Source organism: Equus caballus, chromosome 16 (assembly GCF_041296265.1).
Source record: "Equus caballus isolate H_3958 breed thoroughbred chromosome 16, TB-T2T, whole genome shotgun sequence".
In the NCBI taxonomy this organism is placed as follows: domain Eukaryota; kingdom Metazoa; phylum Chordata; class Mammalia; order Perissodactyla; family Equidae; genus Equus; species Equus caballus.
Genome location: NC_091699.1, coordinates 93,186,508 through 93,192,254, shown reverse-complemented (window position 1 = coordinate 93,192,254; position 5,747 = coordinate 93,186,508). Strand labels below are relative to the sequence as shown.

The 5,747-nt window shown below is 46.0% G+C and overlaps 1 long non-coding RNA gene across 1 annotated transcript; it reads right to left on the bottom strand.

Moving 5' to 3' along the window:
• Nucleotides 1-593: 593 nt before the first annotated feature.
• Nucleotides 594-5,393, bottom strand: LOC138918091 (uncharacterized). Its single transcript, XR_011427057.1, has 4 exons — nucleotides 4,924-5,393; nucleotides 4,615-4,770; nucleotides 2,820-3,182; nucleotides 594-904 (listed from the first exon to the last, which is right to left on the bottom strand). It is a non-coding gene; the product is annotated as an uncharacterized lncRNA (long non-coding RNA).
• Between the last annotated feature and the right edge of the window lie 354 nt (nucleotides 5,394-5,747).

The window sequence follows — 5,747 nt, the reverse complement described above, 5'->3', positions numbered from 1 at the left end:
GTGCAGGCACAAGTTCTCACTCTTCTAATGCTCTTTCCTTCTCTACCTTGCCGAGCAACGAAAAGGAAAAACAGGGAGGATAGAAGCCCCGCTAAAATACAGCGCCGATGAGCTGCCCCATGGCAGTCCCCGCGAAACTGCAGTTCAGGCGGTGAGGTGAGGGAGACCGAGAAGATGGCGGTGGACGGGGTGCTAATCTGATAATCACCGTGAATCCGAGTGACACAGATTTGTTCGCCTCACTGTCTACAATTTACTTTCATTTGTGATTGAATTGTAATTTCCATTTAAAATCATTATAAGGAAACAATACGTTCCCATCACCCTCCCTTAAGTACCATCCTGGGGTTTTTAGTTTTGCGTTAACATTAAATCTGGTCATCCCGTCTTCCATTCCCGCCATCAGAGCTTTCCCTTGAGTAGATGCTGTTCTCTTCCTTGCGTTTCCAACATGGGGACAAGCTGCCCATGCCGAGAGAAATGATGGTCGTGTTTCGTTTCTAAGATAAGTGCAGGTTGGTTGCATGTGAAATTTTGGTTTGAGAAAGGTAAATATCTCTCATATTTTTTGGGAAAAAAATCTTTCATATGGATGTAATTTAAGAAATATGTTTATTAAAGCAATAAAAATGCCATGTCCACAGATCCAGTATGGTAGTGGATCTTAAAGCAATTAAACAACTCACCACGATGAATACAGTTACCTTAGATAGTATTACTGTTAAATTTATTTTCCATATGCTCAGATTTATTATTTTAACTACCGTATGGAAAATACAATGATATGCTATGATTGGTCACTTGCCTAAGCCAGCTGGACACGTTGGAGGAGAGAGGGCTCCAGGCGAGGAAAGCAGATGACTTGGTCTGTCATAGCGCATGCACAAGCCCACCGTCAGAGCAGCTGAAACACACAGGTAAGGAATGAGGTCAGAAAACACATACCTTTTGTGACCTCAGAATGAGGCAGCAGAGAAGGTGGTTGTGAAACTGGATGCAAGATGTCATCCTAAATTTGTTAAAACAAAATCACGTGTTTACATATGCATTCAGTAACTGCTAGAATGGCTTACTCACAATATCGCCAGTGGTATTCCTGCAATGGAGGGTGGTTTCTGGGTGATTTCCTTTTTATTCTGTTGCCTATCTGTACTTCCTAAGATGAACACATTCTTGTGTAAAGGAGAAAAACTTGTACAATAAAGTTTATATACTTTTGTATTGGAGGAAAAAACACCCCTAAAAGTTATTTTTAAAAAATGACATTTTTGTTGCATGCTGTGAAGACCGCATCCTGGTGTCTCCCAGTCTCACTGGCTGTTTTATATCTCACCAATGAGTTATTGAATCCGACTTATTTTAATTCGACACAAACTTTGCCTTCCACAATAGAAAACTGTAGCTTGATTCCTCTGTAACTTTTCCTGTTTTTATTGCAATCACTCCAACTCTACCCCCCAGAGGAAGGGACGATTTTCCTAGGTGACTGTTGACTGTCTTCTGGAGCTGGGTCTCAGGGAGCTTGGGATTCTGGAGCACACTGTCCGTTATCTATTCTGTCCACTAGAGGGCAGCAGATGATAGGACTTGTGGGCCATAAGTTGACTTCCCGTGTTGACAACTTTCTGGGAGAAGCGAGAAATGGTCCAGGCCTAGCTGGCTGGGTGTCACAGTGACTCTGTCATTCAGAAGGCCATATGGTTTATTTGTATTAGTGCAAATTAACAACAGAATGTTTCCCTATCCTCTGAACTATGGGGATGCCGAAAATTAACTTCTGCTCCGTTGTTAGGAGTTTCTGAAGATGCCAGTGACAAAAATCGACACACTTACGAATGGGAATTGCACCAAATAAGCGTTCTTTTATAAGATTTGTACACTATACACTGTATATTCTTTGAGTTTCTTGTTAACTAAGTTTGAGGCAGGGGCTGATAGAAAGTTGAGGTATAAACCATAGGTAAATGGTTCTTTCCCTCAAGGTGTATGAAATACAAAAGTCAGATAGTGTGGTACAAAGTCTATGTACTATTATGGGGACATAAAGGAGAGGTGGTTAGTAAAGAAACACTGGAGACATAAGTTTGACTTTGATTTGGGACTTGCAGAAAGTAATGCCTACAGATTGGAGTAGAGACGGGTTGGAAACTGGTGCCGCTGAATCCAGGCTGGGAAAGTACTTTGTGTGAACAGCAGAATGCTTTAAATTTAAAAAAAATTTGCATTTATTTAGGTGGAGCTGGCACTTTTTACTTTGCTCTATTCCCCACCATTCCCTATCATTGCACACCCAGCACTTCACACATTTCTCATACCTTCCTGTCTCCTGAAGACATTTTCGATTGCAACCCCTGGCTTACCGGAACTGGGGGCAGGGGATACAGTAGGGAGGAGGCAGGCCTCCGGGAGCTGTGGCATGAATATTGGCTTGGAACTGGGAGCAGGTGAGTCCATGTGGAGGGTGTGAGGGATGGGGCTGGTGTATATGGGCTGTGGACTCAGACCAAGGGCCACATGAGAATGTGGTTACAAGGAGTGGAGGGTGGTAGTGGTGGTGACTTTAGGAGTGGTCTAGCTCTGGGGACTGCTGTGGAGAGCTCTGTAACTGCTGGAGGATGAGAGGATAGGAAGTCCTGGGAGAAGAGCAGGAATCAGCCTGGAAAAGCGCTGGAGAATTTTTCTTGTGCTCTCTACTATCTGTTCTCCCAATGGGTTTTGATGACCAGAACTGCTCTGCTGAAAGAAACAGTGAACTCCGGGGTCACACACAACTGACGTGGGTGGGGGCTGCCCTCACCGTCACTCCCAACACCACTTACCTGTGTGTCCCCAGAAAAGTTGGTGTCTTGAGAGAATTGGCTCCCCACGTCTAGGACATAGGCTTCTCATTGCACAGTCTTGGTGGCTCTGTGAGGTACAACACACTGCAGGGGTGTCGGCGCTGGTCCTGCTCCCCGCCCTGTCTCCACGGCTCGCTAGGGGCACAGTAGCTTAATCACTGCACTTCAGTTTTCTCATCACAAGTTAAAGGGATTGCATGAGGCAGCCTCAGAAGATTTGTTCAGCATTAGTTTCCGATGATTGGAGCTTAGAAAAGGAAGGCCAAGACCCAGCTCTTAGAAATCAAGCAAGCTGTCGACAGAGAACACATTCCTCTTGTACAGAGTATTGGTCCCGTTGCACTATGGGAGGAAACATGAGGGCAGGAGGGTGAAGAGGGGGAAAGAGCGTGAAGTCTATCAAGATTAGCCATGGGTTCCACTCCTAACTCCACCTTGCCTTAACTGAGTGACCATAGGAAAGCCGCTGAACTTCTCTGAGCATCAGTTTCATTTGCGGAGTGATGACACTGGGATGTGTCTGGCAGGGTCTTGGCAAAATTAAATGAGCAGGTGTTTATAAATGTCTGCCCTGTCTTCCTTCCTACCCTCATCCCACATGGAAGTCACTCCTGTGAATCCCGAGTCCTGTCCGAGAGAGGGGCTCGAGGTGAGAAGGAGTGAAGTCTCAGGGACGCAGTGTCAAGAACTTATCTATGAAGAACGGTGGAGAGCACGTGCCAGCAGTTCCGTGATTAACTCAATTACAGATCTGAACAGTTAATACGCTGTTTTCAGGCAGTTTTGATTGCCACAGCATTTTGCTGTTGCTCTGTCATCAAAAGAATCAAAGGAAGAATTGTGTTCAGGATCCACAGGCTGCTTCTAGAGCAAGTGCCCACGGTGGGGACGTGGCGGGAGCTGAAGACGACCCTCTGACCCACCTGCCACCGAGGCTGCAGGTCTTCACTGGGGCCTGTTGCTTTGACATAAGTCATCTTGTTCTCCCTGGAGTGTCCAGCAAAAGCCGTGTTTTTCAGCACCCCTGTGGGACATGACGTACCTCTCTCCTTAAGGGAGGCCCAGTGCAGCGCGGCTATCTGCAGGGGAGGAACGAAGTGGGGTGGGGAGAAAGGCTGGCTCTTCAACAGCCAGCCGCCAGCAGGTGGTTCTGTGCCATGGCCATTTCCTAGCAAACCTCAGTCAGGAATCTACACTAATAATGAAGTAATCTCATCTAGAACCAACGAGAAAGGCCCATTTTCTTGACTTCATTTCATCCTTAGATAAAGATCTGTTTTGGATAGAACCGTGGGATGGTTTGCAAGGCGTGATGTCACTAAACGTGGTTTCACAGTTTCATAGCATAACAAACAAAATTTCTTTGACTGATTTTTCTTGTAACAAGGCCCAGAACCACGTATTAACCTCTAACGTTTTTGGTGGACGGTTTAAAACCCAGCCATAGGTTCTTGAGGACAGAAGCTGCTTCGCTGAGGGAGGAGAGAGCAAGGCTTGGATGGTGTGGGAGGAGTGGAGGCGTAGGGTGAGAGTCAGACGGGAGAGGAGCCACAGCCCCTGGCTTTTAGATGGAAGTAAGAGAGGGGGCCCTGGGATTCCTGCCAGGGCAGAGAAGCACCTGTGCTGGAGCAGGTGGCAGGGCGGGACTAGGGTGAGGCACGCGAGGCATCTAGTCGGCTAAGCTTAAGGAGGCACCTGCTGTCAGGCTCCTGTGGGTGTAGAGCTGGTGCCTGAGAGTGAGCACCTCCTTAAGCTTTGCATCCTGAGTGCTTACCTTGCTCCTTCTGGTCCAGGCCCCGGGAGTAGAGCAAGATGGAGAGGGGCTGCCCGCCCATCCGTGGCTTAGTGGTTAAGTTTGTGTGCTCCACTTGGCAGCCTGGGTTCGTGGGTTCAGATCCCCAGTGTAGACATCCTCCACCCATCAGCCATGCTGTGGCAGCGACCCACATATGAAGTAGAGGAAGATTGGCACAGATGTTAGCTCAGGGTGAATCTTCCTCAAGCTAAAAATGAGGAAGATTGGCGAAAAAAAAAAAAAAGGTGGAGAGACGTTCTTGTTTCTCCAAGACAGATTCCAACTTACCTCCTGCCTTGGTGACCTGGAGGTTCTGATAGAAATCTAAACAGTATAACTCTGGGAAAGAACATCTCAGGTGAATATTGGGCTTACACTACAGTAAAAATAGAGACCACAGCTTAACAAAATAGAAACATTATTATTGAAGGTAAAAAAGTAAAAACAACTTCCTCCAAATTAGGATCCATTCACATTCTCGGTATATGGCTGGACAGCTGAGGTTTTTTCTCCTTCTTTCCTTTTCTCTACCTTTCTTCTTCTCTCTTTCAGCTCTTTCCTTCTATTTCTCTCTCTTTTCCTTCTGTTCTGTTTCACACCATTGAAGTGACTGCCCTTCTTTTTTTAATTTCTCTTTCCTTTGCTTCCGTTGCTTATAACAGATTTGGAGGGAAAAAAAAGGAATCAAATATCTGTTTCACAGCCATTTCATAAACAATACTGGCTCCTTTCTTTTGGTACCACAGGCACTGAAAGGCACTGTAGGAGGACATTTGTGACAGCGTGGTGATGAATTCATGACGAGGCGGCAGCGTAGACTTGAAACAGGTCCACTGTGTTTCTCTGCATTTAGCCAAGACCAAACCAGAACGCACGCCCATGGACGCGCAGCTGGATGCATGAAACAAAGAGGTTTTCTATTTTGTCATGAAAGGGACATAATTTGGGGGGAAAAGCCCTGCCCAAACCAGAAGTTCAGTTTGCATTTGTTTCAGCCAAACTGCTTCAAGCCTGGTCACAGACTTCTGTGGACCTCGATTGTTGCAGAAATGTTTTTTAAAAAGCCTTTTAGGTTTTGTTAAACCTCTCCAGAAGTTTATTTCAAAATAAAG